This window comes from Tribolium castaneum, chromosome 8 (genome assembly GCF_031307605.1).
Source record: "Tribolium castaneum strain GA2 chromosome 8, icTriCast1.1, whole genome shotgun sequence".
Taxonomy (NCBI): domain Eukaryota; kingdom Metazoa; phylum Arthropoda; class Insecta; order Coleoptera; family Tenebrionidae; genus Tribolium; species Tribolium castaneum.
The window spans coordinates 10118803-10133868 of record NC_087401.1 but is presented as its reverse complement, the minus strand read 5'-3'; the positions used below and the strand labels follow the sequence as shown (position 1 = coordinate 10133868).

Here is a 15066-nt window from a genome sequence, read left to right as displayed (position 1 = left end):
TTTAGCCAACATCCAAGCTCTAAACCAACAATGAAAAATTAGCGTTCCCAACCTCTCTGGGGACGCCCTCGTGCATTATTTGTCAATTTCGATGTTTACGGAGAGACATGAGAGCTGCTGCATAATTTATTCTATTTTGTTGATGGCTGCTGCTATTGAGATATGGATCTGATTATTGGGAAGGAGAATGACACGAGGATAGTGTGACCTTAAAAGGGACGCTTTAGGGGTGACCTGATACTAAAAATAAAAGAGATGATTGGGAAGTTTGATTGGCCGATACTTTCGATTTTATTTATTATAAATACGAATGGATTTTCGGTGATTACCCCAAAGTGGCATTTCTCGTTATGTTTATTTCATTCTGTCCCTCGAATGACCAAAACTTATCAAGAATTTAAGTTACCACAAAAACGTGTTCTCCCTTTGGAAAAACCACCGCCAAAGCTATTTTAAGTTCTGCGTTTAGATATCTTGCTTTTTACTTCTATATTCTAATCTACTCCACAATTTTCTACTCGTATTAGTCTTTTAATTAGGGCAGTCAACAAATTAATTTCAAGACCGAAAAAAATCTTTGCACTTCCGGGACTAAAGTTGTAAACAGACTGTAAACAGGGACTAAAGTAAGTCATTTGTTCTATAAGAAATAAATAAACTACCTATCGGGTTTAATCTATAATTAATTCCTAGGGACTAAATAACCCACTTTAGTCCCTGTAAACAAGAACTAAACTATCAATTTTAGTCCGGGACTTTACAGGAACTCTACTTTACAGGAATTTTCTACTCGTATTAGTCTTTTAATTAGGGCAGTCAACAAATAAATTTCAAGACCGAAAAAAATCTTTGCACTTCCGGGACTAAAGTTGTAAACAGACTGTAAACAGGGACTAAAGTAAGTCATTTGTTCTATAAGAAATAAATGAACTACCTATCGGGTTTAATCTATAATTAATTCCTAGGGACTAAATAACCCACTTTAGTCCCTGTAAACAAGAACTAAACTATCAATTTTAGTCCGGGACTTTACAGGAACTCTACTTTACAGGAATTTTCTACTCGTATTAGTCTTTTAATTAGGGCAGTCAACAAATAAATTTCAAGACCGAAAAAAATCTTTGCACTTCCGGGACTAAAGTTGACACTTTAGTCCCTGTTTACAGTTATATCAACTTTAGTCCCGGACTTTACAGAAACTAAAGTGAGTCATTTATATACGTAAGGAATAAATAAACTCTCTAGGGGGTTCAGTCTATATTTAATCTCCAGGGACTACATTGCCCACTTTAGTCCCTCTAGACAGAAACTAAAGCATAGATTTTAGTCTCGGAAGTACCAAAAAATAAATAACTTTGAAGAGCAAAAAATAGTGTATAAACCTCGAGACCAAAGTGAAAATCTGAAAATTTGTATACAACCATAACCTCTTACATCCTGCTCAATAAAAATATTTTCACGATGGTGACACTTCCGGTTGTACCGGAAGTCGCTATCAACTTCCTTATTTTAAATGAAAAGCAAGATTTTTTAATGCGTCTTTGGATTACTAGCGTCATTTTAAGGTAGTTTTCATAAACTTTCCCTTTATCTAAATTTAGACGTTTACGAAATATAGGGATTTTAATTTTTTTGGACTTACACCTTCCAGTTCAAAAATGGATAACTCTGCCATTTTTAATAATTTGGAAATATTTTTTAGCTCATTTGAAAGAGGAAGCCTAGATCTTTCTTTCGGTGTTTACAAATTTCTAAAAAAGAATAACAAACCCCAAATGTTTAAAGTTAAGTTTGAAGAACTTTAAGCACTTATAACAAAAATTTTTCAAATGAAATGTCAAAAGTTTTATTTCATTAAATCGTAGAAAATATAATTCTGCATCGAACTGTATTAGCATTCCCTATACTTTTGATTAATAGTTTTTAAGTTACAATAAGAGATTGAAAAATTCATTAGCCACTGGCCTTTTCTCAATGGTTATCATAGAAACGAGAGAAATTAAAGTTTTTTAAAGCCAAATTCAATGAATTTATTTTGTTTTCACAGGACGGACAACACAATTGTGAACAAAATATGTCGTTTGTTTCATAAGAAATGTTTTTATGGCAAACTGCAAAAATAGCTATGGTTAGTAAAAAATTTTCTACAATGTCTAAAAACCAAAATAACTTAAAAAATTATCACAGATTGGTATAGGGAATGCTAATACAGATCGATGCAGAAAAGAATTCTCCTCCATCTAGTAAAATAAAAATTGGGACATCCTATTTGAAAAAAATAAGTTATGGGTACTTGAAGTTGTCCAAACTTAACCTTAAAACTTTTGGATTTATTAACTTCTTTTCCAAGTTTGAACACACTGGAGAACAGATATAGGCTTTCTCTTTTAATTCTCCAAATATGATTTCGAAATCTCTAAAACTAAGAGAGTTACCGATTTTTTAAGTGACAGGTGCAAATCCAAAAATTTTCAAAAAATCTTAAATATCTCGAAAACGGTTAAACTTAGGTATAGGGAAAGCTGATAAAAACGGCCTTAAAATAAGTCAACTAATCCAAAATCGCAGTGAAAAACATAACTTTCCATTTAAAATAAGAAAGTTGATAGCGACTTCGGATATAACCGAAAGTGTCGCCATTTTGAAAATATTTTCATTGAGCAGAATTCAACGGTTTATGGCCGAGTACCAACTTTCAAATAAATATCTTTATTAGAACTTTTAATACTTCTAATGTGGGGTTTAGACGAAACACCCTGTATAATAATCAATTTCCTCAAAGAACCATTAAAATTTTTTACTTTTTATTTTGGGTTTCATTTCAGCTTTTTCAAGATTTCACACTTTTTTTTCTTTTTATTTCCTTAGTTTTTTTAATTGTTCAGTCGTTGATTTTCTGAACACCTGAACAACAGATCTTAACCTTTCAGTTGTTCAGTTTTCGATTCCAGATTCTTAAATTAATTTTTATTAAAGCTTCAAGAAAATTTTCGCCCTCTTTCTCCCAGCGTTCATTACGTCAATAATCAACTGCCATAATTTCCAATCCGAAAAAAATCATCCCCCAATCCCAGACGAGACAGTGACCCACTTCTGGCAGAGACAACCAATCCAATAGATAGATAAAGTTAGTAAAAGGCGGGACTTGGGTGAAAAATCGCTTTTTATTCGTCTGCGAGGGTCGATAGAGCAGTTAATTATTAAAATGTACCTTGACTACAAACAAAATTAATTTAAACTCGTGTCAAAATAACAATTCAAATTCATTGTGACAGAGATAAAATCACGTTTCTCGAATTGTGACATTAACAAGGCCCTGGAAGATGATTGGTGGAGTCTTGTCGGACAAAAGGGCCGTTTGTTTTCGAATTAAACGTCACTAAATTTTTTCCAATTTTACGCCAAGGCGAACGAACTCGCATACATCATCATACGTGCCTCGAATTGGAAAAAATGCAAACGAAGAAATCAATAATTGATTCGTTCGGATGGAAAAACGGTGTAGAAACCTAATTAATATAGCGCACAAAGGCGGTAATTAAAACGATATCAGGTGTCGAAATTCACTCTTGACATGATAATATATTTATAATCTGTGGTGTAATTTCTTTCGTTTGTTTGCGTTCGCGGATCGATAGAGAATGTAATTAGGTGTAATCGAGATAAAACATATTATTACCGTGTTGTTGCGCATTTTTCCAACTTTCAATCATTTTTTTTCGGTGTTAAAATGACAGTTAGAAAACATAGGGAAGCTGATATTTCCACAAAAAGTACATCAAGTTTTTCGCTATTCGAGCAAGTAAGCTAAGCTGTCATTCACGTCGAGAGCGAATGCAAATAAAAAGGCTGTGGGGTTTGGACAAGTGGAAAATGCATTAATCAAAGTCCCCGTTTTTATTCATTTTACACATATGTATACAAGGCGCGTTTTAGCCCCAAATCAAAAATAAAAAATATATAAGGACTTCATATATCTAACTGGATTTACAGCTCCTGTCATTTCTGACATTTTATCTCTTATTCATAATATTTAAACATCTCATTTTTCCAACTGTTTCTCAAGCCACCAAGTTTCTGTCACTACAACACTTTTCACTCAAATACAAATTTTCCAAGAATTTTTTTTAAGAATCTACCTTAAAACATTCAAGAATATTGTTTTCAGTATCAAGTTTTACTGGCAAGTTCTTCAGAATTATTATCTTTATATGTACTTCTAATCTTTATATCAACTTACAAGCAGGTTTTCTATCTTTAATTTTTTCTTTAAATTTGTAATTTTTCAACATCACACTTTTTACTTTATGTAGCTTTAAAAACTTTTCAACAATACATAAAACTGTGTGTTGGACCTTTATCTTATCAAATATCATATTTTCTAGTCTGAATCTTTGTTTAATCTTTACAATATATTTTTTTAGTCTTTAGATACTTTTCAATCCTTCCCTTTTTTTTTGAAACCACTAATCTTTAAATTAAAATATTAATATTTAAAGTTTTACTTTACTTTTTACAATCACATTCAAAATTTTATTCTTTCAGAACTAACCTTATAGAAGTAGGTAAGTAGTAATGCATGTATGATCTGGACCACATTTTTAGGCACGGGGCGGAGCCTGAGTGTGGTGGGGGTTGGATGTAGGCGGGGCAACGACCATGAACATTAAAGTATTACCATATTTTTGCCTCTTTTTTAATCATGTACCTATCAGGTTTTAAAAGATTTCCATCTTGTTTTTCAATCTTTGTATTTATATTTTCCTATTTTCAGTCGTTAAGTTTTTCAGGTTTTTTTTTCAACTTACAACCTCTCGAATACTCTCGAATACTTCTTTCTATGCTCCACAGTTTTGTTACAGTATATCTTCTTTCGTATATCTTCATCTTTTCTTTTTAAAATCTTTAGAATTTTTAATCATTTTTCAATCTTTTAATCTCCTTTCATTTTTTATCATAATCAAAGTACTTTCGGAAACACATGCACAATACAGGGTGACCCAGAGGTGCGTAATAATCGGTCTATAACTTTTTTATTATTTGAAATATTCATGCTGTTTTTATTATCCGATAGATCGACTTAAAGTCCACAAACTAAAAATATTTTTATTGTACACAGGGTGTTGTATACAGGGTGGTAAACCAAAGTTACATTTTTTTAAACGGAACACCCTATTATTGGAGTCTACCCAAAAAATAATGTAACTTTATATAAACTGTTATAAGTCTATCTCATTTCGTTTCGAAATTATTCAACTTTATGTTATAATAAAGACCAATTTTTGAAAAATTACTGTGAAGTCGCCTATAAATATTTTCCAAAAAATTTGCAATAAATAAACTTAGAATAACCTGTAGTTTTAGCAATAGTCAACTTTTACTTGAAACATGCAATTAATGTACAGGCTGTGCAAAAACGCAAAAAGTTAAATAACTCTTTTTTTTCAAATGGAACACCATGTATTTCTTTACACGTATCAATAGCATTTTTCATAAGCTTTCTAATAATATGCGGTTTGTACAGCAAATTTGAAATATTTCTTAGTGTTAAAAATTTTTTTTTCTTTTTTTATTTCTTTTATTATTAATTTTTGACAAGCAAAATTCATTTACGTACCAAGTAGATTACTAATATAAATAATCACATTAGTACATATCAAAAAATAAATTACCATTTGACATCTAGGATAACAAGTTTTCCTATAATAAAATATTTTCTTGAAAAATCTCGAGAAATATTTTAAATTTGCTATGCAAACTTCATACCATTAGAAAGCTTATCAAAAATGCTATAGACACATAAAAAATATAAGGTGTTTCATTTGAAAAAAATGAGTTATTCAACTTTTTGCGTTTTGGCACACTCTGTATATTATCTGCGTGCTTTAACAAAAAGTCGCCTATTTGCTAAAAACTAGCAGGTATACTAAATTTTTTGTTGTAAATTTGCCGAAAAATATTCATAGGCGACTTTGCTGTGATTTTTCAAAAATTGATCTTTTTTATAGCAAAAAGTTGAATAATTCCAAAACGAAAAAAGATAGACCCATAATAGTTTATATAAAGTTACATTATTTTTTTGCGTAGATTCCAATTATGCAAAAATATATAGAGTGTTCCATTAAAAAAATATAACTTTGGTTCACCACCCTGTATACAACACACTGTGCATAATAAAAATATTTTTAGTTTGTGGATTTTAGGTCGATCTATTGGATAATAAAAAGTTATAGACCGATTACACACCTTGGGTCACGCTGTATATTTTTCAGCATTGCAGTCATTGCATTTCTCCATAAAAATTTAAAGTTTTAATGTGACTGAAAACTTCGAGTTTAAGATAATCCAAACATTACATCTCAGCCTTCTTTACAAGTTTTAGGCTGCAATTAAGTAAATGAAATTACATTAAACAGTGAAAGAATTAAGAATTAGTCCAGAAACACGATTATCTCCCTTCGAATAAAAAACACAATTTCAGTCAAATAAGATAATCGTCTTAATTGCTTTCATCTCATTACTTCAAGCAGCTCGTTTTAATAATTAAATTAAGCCAATTTTTCGAAATTTATTTCCGCAAGAAATGTCGATTCCCCTCTCAAATTCTCCCACAGTTACAAGTCAAACTTCTCAAACTCGAGCAGAACACAATTCAATATTCGACTAATGATACAAGTATTTTAGCACAATATGTTAAACGTCGAGCGAACAATTAATTCCTACGGTTACTGAAATTCCAATTAATTAATAAAATTATACGATTCGTGATAAGCTCCTAACGTCCCATTTATCACAAATAAGATAACAAAATCGATATTTTCGCCAAAATAAAAACTAGTAATAATAATAATAAATCTCTGCAAAATTCCTCCATAAATATCCATTACTGTCACACTGCGAAAATAATGACTACACATCTAATTAACTCGCCGAAATTTATTTCCCCACCCTTAGCTATCAATTTAATACGAACCTGGAAGAGGGATTATTGAAGGAAAAACGACACAAAACCACTAATTACACAAATATACAAGCACAGGAAATAACGTGATAGCGAAACTCGAACGCACTGATAAAGCGCCGATTAAGCGACCGCGAAATGAACAAGTGTGCGTTGGAGACGCGTCGAGTTGGCATCGGGACGCGTGCACGACTGTCGACGCCGCCTCCACGGGACGGCGGCGGCGGCGAGCACGCAGGACGACGCTCCCGAAACGGGTCAAGAAACAAAAACCAAATTTTCATTTGCCATTTTTACAAAACGTCAAGTAATTAACCAACTCGGCTTCGGCTCGTTTACCAAACGGAAACACAATTTTTATTTTTAATTAATAATTAGCGTTTCTTATTTTTCCAAATGCAAATTATCGTCTGCATTTAAATGTCAATTGATGTTTAATTAATAAATATCGATTAGTGCACTCCAGAAAACAAGTTAATTAAAGCATCCCACACTAGTTTTTTTAGCCGGAATGAATATTTTTCCAATTCTGTTGGAAAGAGTGCATTATCTAACATTTTTTGCTAGTGCTGTTCTCCTTTATGGGCATTTTTATTCCATTAAGGTTGTGTTAAATTGAGCGGAAAAGGGTAGCCGGTAATAAAACACTAACTCATCTATTATTTCCATATAATATGGGCAAATTTAATGCCTCTTATATCATAAATTCTGGCCATTTTTGAATCCTATCATTGAGTTTCCGGTTCATAGAGCCTTTTTCCGGACTAATTAAATAGCAATCCTCGTTACCTAACTAACCCTTTAAAATTTTCATCCGAATCGATTTAGTAAACACACCGGGGCATTTTAAATGTTGTGACGTATTCAACAAGAGAATAAATTTACTTGAAAATTGGTCAAAGTTATTTATTATTCAAAGGCTGTGTTTGTGACGGTTAATGGATTAATTAATACAAACAGTTTTTTCGACGCTGTCACCGGTATTACAAAACCCTAATTGAGTTTATTGATTTTGACGATTATCGCTAAAAGTCTGAATTTAGAGGCAGAAAATTTCACTAAATCGCTTCATTCTATGCCTTCCTAAGACCACGCCAACTCTATTCATTGCAAGAAAGGAACTAAGAAAACGCGCTTCTAAAGAAGTTTTAATACATACAACGAGCACAAACATTTGGGTTTTTTCCTCTTCAGGTTGGCACACTTAGGATAAATTACCAAACTGCGAAATACAGGATGACCCAACCTGTGTATTTTAAAGTGACGACTTTTTTTACAAATTGAATTGTAAATCAAATAGTTATTAAGTTATTAATAATACGAGTGCGAAAACACAAGTTTAAAGTTCGAGAGCTGTTTTATGCAACGAGCGCAAGCGAGTTGCATACCTAGGCACCCGAAAACTTTAAGCGTTTTCGAGTAAGTATTATTCAATTTTTTTTTGTTGGAATATTTTAATTTAAAACATGTTGCTATGGAAAGCGTGTTTTAAAATTGTAAAAATTTCCGGTTTTTCTCCTATGTAAGACAGTTTTGACAACTGTTTGGCATTTCTCAGTACGAAACGTCAGATTATTTTAAAGAGATTTAAAGCTATTTTAAGCCTTGTTGAGTCTAATTCGAGGAATAAAATATTGTATTCAACTCGTTTTCATGTAAATCGGTTCATATATTTCACCTCGTGGATGATAAACCACTCGTTTTCACTCGTGGAATAAAACTTCCAATTTACACTCAAACTCGTTAAATAAATAACTATTAAAATACGTTGCTATGGGAAGCGTGTTTTAAAATAGTGTTATAATCTAGGATTCAGTTTTGAAAACTGTTTGGCATTTCTCAGTACGAAACGTCAGATTATTTTTAACAGATTTAAAGCTATTTTAAGCCTTGTTGAGTCTAATTCGAGGAATAAAATATTGTATTCAACTCGTTTTCGTGTAAATCGGTTCATATATTTCACCTCGTGGATGATAAACCACTCGTTTTCACTCGTGGAATAAAACTTCCGATTTACACTCAAACTCGTTAAATAAATAACTATTAAAATACGTTGCTATGGGTAGCGTGTTTTAAAATAGTGAAAGCATGTTGATATGGGAAACGTGTTTTAAAATATTGTTATAATCTAGGATTCAGTTTTGACAACTGTTTGGCATTTCTCAGTACGAAACGTCAGATTATTTTTAACAAATTTAAAGCTATTTTAAGCCTTGTTGAGTCTAATTCGAGGAATAAAATATTGTATTCAACTCGTTTTCGTGTAAATCGGTTCATATATTTCACCTCGTGGATGATAAACCACTCGTTTTCACTCGTGGAATAAAACTTCCGATTTACACTCAAACTCGTTAAATAAATAACTATTAAAATACGTTACTATGGGAAGCGTGTTTTAAAATAGTGAAAACATGTTGATATGGGAAATGTGTTTTAAAATAGTGTTATAATATAGGATTCAGTTTTGACAACTGTTTGGCATTTCTCAGTACGAAGCGTCAGATTATTTTAAACAGATTTAAAGCTATTTTAAGCCTTGTTGAATCTAATTCGAGGAATAAAATATTGTATTCAACTCGTTTTCGTGTTAATCGGTTCATATATTTCACCTAGTGGATGATAAACCACTCGCTTTCACTCGTGGAATAAAACTTCCGATTTACACTCAAACTCGTTAAATAAATAACTATTAAAATACGTTGCTATGGGTAGCGTGTTTTAAAATAGTGAAAGCATGTTGATATGGGAAACGTGTTTTAAAATAGTGTTATAATATAGGATTCAGTTTTGACAACTGTTTGGCATTTCTCAGTACGAAGCGTCAGATTATTTTAAACAGATTTAAAGCTATTTTAAGCCTTGTTGAGTCTAATTGAAGGAATAAAATATTGTATTCAACTCGTTTTCGTGTTAATCGGTTCATATATTTCACCTCGTGGATGATAAACCACTCGCTTTCACTCGTGGAATAAAACTTCCGATTTACACTCAAACTCGTTAAATAAATAACTATTAAAATATGTTGCTATGGGTAGCGTGTTTTAAAATAGTGAAAGCATGTTGATATGGGAAACGTGTTTTAAAATAGTGTTATAATATAGGATTCAGTTTTGACAACTGTTTGGCATTTCTCAGTACGAAGCGTCAGATTATTTTAAACAGATTTAAAGCTATTTTAAGCCTTGTTGAGTCTAATTGAAGGAATAAAATATTGTATTCAACTCGTTTTCGTGTTAATCGGTTCATATATTTCACCTCGTGGATGATAAACCACTCGCTTTCACTCGTGGAATAAAACTTCCGATTTACACTCAAACTCGTTAAATAAATAACTATTAAAATATGTTGCTATGGGAAGCGTGTTTTAAAATAGTGAAAGCATGTTGATATGTAAAACGTGTTTTAAAATAGTGTTATAATCTAGGGTTCAGATATTAAAAAGAATGCTTAAAATGTTACTAACAAAAAAAGTTAAAAAGACATAAGAACAAAAAACTGAAAATCTCCTGAAATTACAAAAAAAAAAAGTTTTAGCGAGTTTTCAGGTTGTCACGAATTATTTTCAGGGCCACAACTGTCTCCAAAATAGCAACTTTCCTAATTAACTACCCTCAAAATCCTGGGATTAATTTTAAACTAATTTGTCAGTCACGAGTCCATCAATCTTCCAGCGACCAATTTATTTAATTAATTTACAACTGACTGAATCCTCCACTCGTTATAATTCTCCAGAAAACATACAAAGAAATGATTCGGAGTTCGAGCCATAAAACGGAACTGAACATGACCTGAATGTGTAACTTTTCCTTTTCCCGAATTCGATTCCGCTTTGTCTTGAACCCTCGTTGCATATGCGAATAAATTAATACACAGAGCGTGTCGAGAGGGTTGAAGTGGGCGGGAATGACGACGCTACAACGGAATCATTAAGATTGAGTATTTGAGATTTTTTACGAGATTATGATAAATTCGAAAGCGTCTTTAAAATTGCTCGGTGTGAGGAAAAGTTTCTGATGGATTAATTGGCCCGAGGGGGTCATTAGTTAAGACGCAGACATGATAATTCGCCTTTTTTTTATAAAAATTTAACTAGTTTCAAAATTATACAGGCTGATTCTTTTGCTCCTATTTTATCCAAAAAATAATAGTTCGGTAAAATGCGATTTTTGCACTTCTATAGTTATGAAATAGAGTAGCTACATTAGAAGCTGAAAAGTTTCCAATATAGGTTTACGGAGGACTATAACTTAGGAGACGAATCGAAGGATGTTCTGAATCCAAAAGAATAGTACGGTAGAAAAAAAATGAGGGCGCTTCGAGCGTTGTATCATCTCGGTGCCAAATCGTTTTAAATTAGTTAAAATCCAACCAATTCACTAATTACTTGAAAAAAAAATGAACAAATTTAATGTTGTCTTTTAAACTCATAATAGACTGAAAAAAACTGATGAATTAAATTTTCATGAAAATATGAGATGCTGTGATTACGGCTAAAGATACAAGACAAATGTTACGAAAAAATTTGTAGAAAATTAAATTTCCTTTAAAAAAGTCCAGACCATAATCTCTATCATCAACGGTTAAGACCCCAAAGACATTAAAGCCACGGATTCGTTTCCTTTTACTCGTGGCCAAGTAACGAAAAGTTAATTTACGTGTACAGGGTGTTGCATTTTGGATGTCCGAATAGGGGATCTTCGAAACTAAGAGGTTTAGAGAAAAACGAGTGACACATTATAAAGTCCGTTTTTTTGAGAGAATAATTTTGGTCAAAACCGCATCTTGCTATCGTCTTTTGTTTTTGACTTATAAACAAAAGTTGACATTTTAGTGAAATCTGAAAAAATTCATGTCTTCCTTATTATACAAGAAACACATTTGAAACAAAGACATTATACAGGTACTTTTTCAGAGAATCTAATAATGTTATCAGCGATTTTATTTAATCATTCGTTTAGCTGTAATAACATAAAGTTGTATTTTTTTAAATAAGAATCATAGTTAGCTATGACATTTTCGAAAAGCTTATTTTTTCTGAACTCAAAACAATATAAATATAGTTTGATATTTTTATATATTTTTGATAAAAATGTATTTAAAATATTTGGAAGTAGTTGGCCATGGAAAAATTATTTCACATAAAAGATGAAAATAATTCAGTGAAAGGTTATTAAACTAAAAAATGTGAAATTATAAAAATTTGCTATGTTAAAGTAATTTTCAATTGAACAAATATACGATTCTCCCTAATTTTAATTACATAAAAAATGTACAGAAAATTGCAAACGATGTGTCACTACCATTTGATGACACTTTTTATGATTTAGTGAAGTGCAATGGAAGTGACGTTAATAATGTTTTGTATTTTTTTACCGCAGATGGAATTTGATATTGGTGTTTGGATTGACATTTTTTTGTAAAATAAAATGTTATTGACAGGCATTCATACAATTAATAAAATTTTTCTTCTTCCAACATTTCTTGTTTAAAATTGGAAAATAGAATGACAATGTAAGCTTGCTAATTTAAATATAAAAATAAATAATTTTTATTAATTTGACCTAATTAGGGTTTAAAAAATCATTAAATTATAAATACTTGTTGGGTAATACACTTTTTCAGTTTTAATTAAAAATCCAAAATTTTTTCATGGCCTACTATAAAGAAAAAACGAAATGTTTTGTTTTTTACTTAAGTATTGAAAACCAATGTATTACAGAAACAGACATGTCAAATCAGAAAAAAATAAGCTTTTCGAAAATGTCATAGCCAACTATGATACCTATTTTAAAAAATAGAACTTTATGTTATTACAGGTAAACGAATAGTTGGAAAAAATCGCTGATAACATTATTAAATTCTCTGAAAAAAAGTGCCTGTATAATGTCTTTGTTTCAAATGTGTATCTTTTATAATAAGAAATCCGTCTTTGAACGATTTAGGGCCTAAATAGATGAAGATAAAGATTTAGTCTCCCTAATTTTTTTGTAGAAAATTTAATTCTCTACAACTTTCTATCTAACATTTTTTTTGTATCTGTAACCGTATTTGCAACGTTTTGAAAAATATGGGACAGAATGCTAATTGGTAAAAGTTTAATTTTTTTTAATATAGTTTGCGATAAAATTTTTGCATTACGTTTATATCTTTTATTAAAAATTTAATGCTCTATATGCCTGTATTTTAACCGCGTATAAAAATACAACCATTTTTTCTGAAAACTTGAATGGTAGTCGCTCTCTAGCGACACTAACGAAAGTACCAAAGACAGGAACGTTTTATTTCTGTATCGTTTCGCATCCTAACCTTTAGATATCCGTATGTTGGCCCTAAAAAAATCAGCCTGTATTTACACATAAAAAAATCCATTGTTAATGCTATGCACGTTTTGATTGCGTTCTTCGAGCTCAAACAGTCGAGCAAAAATTACGTTTTTTATTCAATTCGTAGAATGCATTGTGTACGTAGGAGGAATAACAATACGTTATTTTTTTCAAAATTGCCGCTAATGTGTTGAATGTAATTCAATCCCTTGTTGTTGTTTGATTTTCTCTTCGAGAAAATGGTGATTTATGCATTTTTGGATAAATATCAGAGGTCGCAACCGAGCGAAAAATATTTTGTTGCAGAGTTAATGAAGCAAAATGTTTACGCTGGGAATAAATTTCATATATATTGACTGTTCCAAAACTCGGACCTAAAATAGTTCAAACTTTCCGACTGTTTCTTACACATTAAAAGAATTTGTTAATTCCGGCACAGCCTGTATCTATGTTTCATTACAAGTTTAACAGTGTTTATTGAACAAAAGCGACGCGCTTTGAATGGAAAAAACGTCACATCCAGATCCAGCGCTGGGAGGAAATATTAATTTATAGCCGAGTTTTATGCCCAAAACAACAAAACAGTTGTTTTTGCTCGATTTTTCCCCCAAACTATTTCGTTTTTGAGGCAAAAATCCGTAAATTAACACCAGCCGAGGCTGTTTTTCCTCTTCCTCATTTACTTGAAGATTGATGCGTCCAAGAATCCGGTATTAAAGTGGCGATTAATCAAAGTCACCTAAGTGTGCAAAATGCAAAACTGTCTCTGCATCGAGTGGTCCAAATCCGACTTTTCGGAGGATCAATAACGACAAGGACGTGAAAGGGTCGGATTCCCTGTTTTTATATATCGCAGCAATTCATCCGTTACCGATAAACACACCTTTATTTTTACAGTTCGCCCTGAGGGCCCCCATGTTGTGCTTCCAAACCGGGCATTAATAATAATGAATACGGAACGGTTCTCCTAACAGCGTGGCCCTTAAGTCAGTTTTGAAAACATCGGCAAGTGTACGCCATTTCCTGGGTTGCACTGCGCCATTCCGGGGGCTTTTATTACACTGCAACCCCACGCAAACTCCGCTCATGTTCCGCAAAACAAAACAGGACAATGCGATCACACCAGTCCCAATTCCGGCCGAATAATAATATCAAACAGGAGAGAGGAAGCGAAAAATCGCTTATTCTCCGACAATATTGAATCATGAAAGTGTTAAAGCATGGAATAGAGTCGACTGATTGAATTTCTTTTTGTCATCATCGCGTGTTTACTTCATTTTATTTTCATTCCCTACTCAAGGTGAACCGAATCCTACAGGGTTATTCATATTTATGAACCTCAAAAAGGGCCTATGAAATGATGCCAATTGAGATTATAACTCGTGTCCAATCGAAACTGATAAGAATTTTACAGCCCTGGGAAGTAGGGGTATGGAAAGACGTTTTTGTACCATAACTTTGGAACCATTTGACCAAATATTACAAAACTTGGTAGACTTACTAAAGAGAATATGCCTTTTAATCTGGTAATTACGAAAACCGGATGCATCCACCCAGTTTCCGGTTGCAGCATTTCCGGGTCACATTTTTGTGTTTTTCTAATTTTTTGCCCTCTTAACACTACTTTTTTATTGCCTAAATCGATACAGTAATCAATTGCGAATAAAAAAGGTATAACCTTCTACACTAAAATGCACTATTTAATAGTTATTTTAAATGAAACAGAGGCTTGCACTTGACCATAGAGTTCCTAAATTGGGAGAGTTGGGACACTGAATGTCA

At 32.0% G+C, this 15066-nt stretch overlaps 1 protein-coding gene across 2 annotated transcripts in view; it reads right to left on the bottom strand.

Annotated features, from left to right (window-relative positions):
* Positions 1-15066, bottom strand: part of Syt7 (Synaptotagmin 7) — a 278766-nt gene that overhangs the window by 257637 nt on the left and 6063 nt on the right. The window contains exon 1 of one of the 2 annotated variants that reach the window (XM_064358268.1): positions 6974-7162. The exons of the other annotated variant lie outside the window; for it this stretch is intronic. The gene's annotated coding sequence lies outside the window, so the exon portion shown is untranslated. Of the gene's footprint in view, positions 1-6973; positions 7163-15066 lie in introns of those variants that run through there. 2 annotated transcript variants of the gene reach the window in all.